Below are 4166 nucleotides of genomic sequence, written 5' to 3' on the forward strand. Positions count from 1 at the left end.
ATTACAATTAAATCACTGTTTACTAGCAAATTTTGTACCTCAGATTACTTTCTATGTCAGATAACAAATTTTAACACTTGATGTCTGCTTTGCCAGAGACAGTTCAGCGCTTGAGAGGCTCCCAAGACAAGTATGGGAGAGGAGAAGTATTGGACTGCATACCATACTGAAGGCCTACAGAGCTCTTGTGCTGACCTCATTGTTGTATGCCTGTGAAAGCTGGACACCATACCAGCGCCATGCCAGGAACATGAATCTCTTCCATTTGAATTGTCTCAGGAAGATTCTGAAGATCACCTTGCAAGATAAAGTACTGGGCACTGAGGTCCTTCCCTCAAGTTAGACTTCCAAGCACACTCTACTTCAGAGAGCACATTTCTGATGCATTGGCTGCGTTGTTCAAATGCGAAAAGGATGTTTGCCTGAAAGACTATTTTACAGAGAACTCATGCAAAGAAGGCACTCATAAGGTGGTCAGAAGAGGTGATACAAGGACATTCCCAAGGTGTCTCTGAAGAACTTTGTAATCAATTGTGAGTCATGAGAGACACTGGCAAAGGACCACCCAGTGTGGTGTGCCCACATCAGAGAATGTGCTCTGCTATGTGAGTAAAGCAGAATGGCAGTAGCTCAAAAGAATGGTGAGATGTACAAATTCAGAGCCATCTCCAGCCCAAATGTTCACATGAACTCTTTGTGCCCAACCTGTGGTAGAAGCTTCTGGGCTCTATTAGTCTGATCATCCATGGTCAGGTACACTGTACCTTCACCCTGACATAGTGATGTCATTTTGGTTCACTTGAAGCACCATGAACAACAAAAATGACCAACTGTGTAACTAAATATTACCATAAAGAAATATATGTTATTGACAAATTAAAGCAATCATAAAGTGAAGGCGTAAGATGTTCTGGCCATGACACATCATACCCAGGGCAGCCTCAAGCCCTCAATGTAACAACAGATAACACTCCTTCACTTGGCTGGAAAGTCTCATAGCCCTCAGTTTAGTCCAGATTGTAATTAGTATGTCTCTAGAAGCCTTTTCATGTTTTATCTAGGTAAGACTTTGTTTCAGCCTCTCAGGAAATATATTAGATCTTTACTTTTTCTTTCCTCTCTTCTGCAATCACACATAAATTCATATACCCCTACAGAATACACTGTACTTGCCAGCTTCTTAGAAACTCCCCACAGAATTTTCTCTATAACATATCACTTCTTTCAGTTCTGAGAAGGCAGAAATTGCAGATCATCTTCTGTCTGTCTCTTCCATAGAACCTCCTACCTCACAGGTAGAATACATACTTTTGCCCACATTCCATAGGGAGACAATTGACCACATCAAATGCTTTTCTCAATATTCCATTGGGCTCTTAATGATGATGCTTTCAAGTGTTGACTCTGACACTCATCAAGGGTACCACCTTTGGGTAAACCTCTTCCTGTGCCTCAGTTTCCTCCTCTCATTTGATGAGGGTTAGACTACAGGAATCCTGGAGTCTCTTTCAACTCTAAATCTTGTGACTTTTGATGGTTTAGGAGCTGGTGACATTCCAGGATGTGGCTGTGGACTTCACCCAGGAGGAGTGGGGCCTCTTGGACCCTCCTCAGAAGGAGCTGTACAAGGAGGTCATGCTGGAGATTGCTCGGAACCTGCTGTCGCTGGGTGAGGACATGTCGCCTGGCCCCTCTGAGTCTGCAATCCAAGGGAATACCTTCATTCCTGAGTGTGCTGGGTTGGAAGCATTTATCAATTACTAGAAAGAGAAAAGTTCTGGTCTCCTGTGTCCAAGAGACAGGGTCCCCTGCTGCCTGGTTTTCCTATAAAAAGTCAGTACACTGTGTGAAGAGAACCTGGAGGTTTCCTGGTTGTTCCTGAAGCTGTCTCTTGTCAATCCTAGGTAGCTTGAGGTCAAAGTTCAGATCAATGTTGAAGCATCTCAGGTGTGGAAGTAATCCCACATTATGTAGTCCAGCCTCTCCCTGGACATGAATTTTGTCTGCCAAGTCTCTGGAAACTGCTCAGGCAGCTTTTGCTTGTGACCCCTTCCTCTTTGGGATGGCCCTACTGTAGGGAACATTCTTCTTAAGAAGCCTCAATTTGCAGCTCACAGCGCCCCCCTTGTGTCTGCTATAACAGGTTTGTCCTCAATCTTCCTTTACAGGGCCCCCATTCCAGCACAGATGGTGGGAAAGACAGGAAGGGAATAAGCCTTTCTATTCACCTGCTGTTCACCAGCTGTTGTGCTAAGTACTTCCTTTACAATATTATGTCATTAGGTGATATTATTATCCCCATTTGACATTTGAGTAAACTGAAGCAAACAGAGGTTAAGTGGCTTTTCCAGAGGCACACAGCCAGTAACTACCTGAGGCTGGATTTAAACCCTGGCATCCCTGACTCCAGGCCCAGGGTTCTCTCCACTGCACTACCAGCTGCCTCTGATTTCTAGATAATGGAAACTTTGCAGTGAGTCCATCCTTCTATGAAGAAGATGTGCCAAGACCAAATTTTCTGATTCCTAATTGCCTCCATGATCTTCTCCCCCAACTCTCCCCAAAGCTCCCACAATAAATGCTGTGGAAACCTCACTTAAGGAGTCCTGGGAACCATCCTGTCCTCCTTGTTTGCAAGGCCCTGTCGATGGCAGGAATAACAGACTGGCCAAGAGTCAGAATTTGGACTAACTAAGGTTCACTGAGTTTCCCAGCTGGAGAATCTCACCAGAAGAGGCCAAGACTCCCTGAATGGACAGCAACAAGGTATTTATAAGTTTCAGGGAGGGAGGAGCAGGGCCAAAGGTGGTTCTTGCTGGAGCTCAAGGCTGATGGGGCACATTCTATTTTGGGTTACTGGCATTATAAGCATTAGTGGGAGAAGAAGCCAGATATTTGTGAACGTGATGGAGTGATTCTCAAAATGCAGTAGCCTTGTATTCACACTCTATTCCCTAAAGGAAGCTAAATTACAAGTTTTCTCTGTCCTCATCCCTCATTCTCCATGCCCAGGGCTGCCAGTTCCCAGAGAAGATTTGATCTCTTATTTGGAGGAAAGGGAAGCACCATGGCTGCTGGAGCTAGAAGGCCTGAGGAGCTGCTGTCCAGGTGAGTGAGGTGAGAACTGGGATTACAAGAGGCTTCTAGCTGTGGTGATGAAGCAAGTGGTAGATTTGGGGGCAGGAAGACTTGACTCGGAATTCTTTTTTGGACACTTTTTAGCAGTGGGATCCTGGAGAACTCAAAGAACCTCTGAGCCTCAGTTTCCCCATGTTTAAAATTGGGGAGTTAGACACTTTAAGCTCTATTCCAATAATAAATCTGTGATCCTATAAAAACTCATTGTTTAGAATTTGTAGGCAGGAATTCCCCCTGAAATTGCGAAAAGGGGTTAGGTTTTCCAATATGGTCTCTTTCTTAAACCTTCTTCAAGTCAATGAGTATTTATTAAATGCCTGCTACATGCCAGATTCTCTGCTAAGCACCAGGGATCTAAAGAGATACAAGGGACATCCCTTGCTCTCCTGGAGCTCACAGACTGGTGGGACAGACAACATGCCAACAATAATGTAGAACCCTGTTAAGGACAGGACAAATTGGAGTTTATTGAGAGGGTAGATACTAAGTGAAGGAGGACTGGAAAGGCTTATTGTGGAAGGGGGGGCTCTAGCTGGGGATTCAGCGAAGCCAGGGTGAGCATTCTAGGCACAGGATGGTGAGGACAGCCTGTGGAGTCAGGTGATGTAGTGTCCTGTTCACAAAATAGAAAGGAGGCCCATAGCACTGCATTATAGCATGTTTGGTGGGCATATAAGATGAAAGAAGACTGGAAGAGTAGGAGAGGGGTTGGTAATAAAGGGGTGTGTAGTGGCAGTGTTAGGAGAAAAGGGGGTGAATGGGAGAAATGTTACCTAGGTGGATCACAGAACTTTGCAGCAGATTGCGTATGGGGGTCAGGAGTGTGAATGTGTGAGAGTCAGGTAGGGGTGCATGACACTTCATTTGTGAGTCTGTACTATTGGGAGGATGCCTTGGAGAACCTTAGGAAAGTAAGAGGGCTGAGGGAAAAAGAATGACTTTAGTTAAGAAACACAGGAGAGGAGTGTCACTAAAAATGACAGAGAGAGAGAGAGAGAGAGAGAGAGAGAGAGAGAGAGAGAGAGAGA

General features: G+C 44.9%; 1 long non-coding RNA gene across 2 annotated transcripts; it reads left to right on the forward strand.

Annotated features, from left to right (window-relative positions):
• Positions 1–574: 574 nt before the first annotated feature.
• LOC114048269 lies at positions 575–3114 on the forward strand. 2 transcript variants are annotated; one of them, XR_003569733.1, is made up of 4 exons: positions 575–605; positions 1543–1669; positions 2567–2766; positions 3013–3114. It is a non-coding gene; the product is annotated as an uncharacterized LOC114048269 (long non-coding RNA). The 2 variants fall into 2 exon arrangements; XR_003569731.1 differs by lacking the exon at positions 575–605 and having other exon boundaries at positions 1475–1669.
• The last annotated feature ends 1052 nt before the right edge of the window (positions 3115–4166 follow it).

Source organism: Vombatus ursinus, unplaced genomic scaffold (genome assembly GCF_900497805.2).
Source record: "Vombatus ursinus unplaced genomic scaffold, bare-nosed wombat genome assembly UNPS02001922.1, whole genome shotgun sequence".
Taxonomy (NCBI): domain Eukaryota; kingdom Metazoa; phylum Chordata; class Mammalia; order Diprotodontia; family Vombatidae; genus Vombatus; species Vombatus ursinus.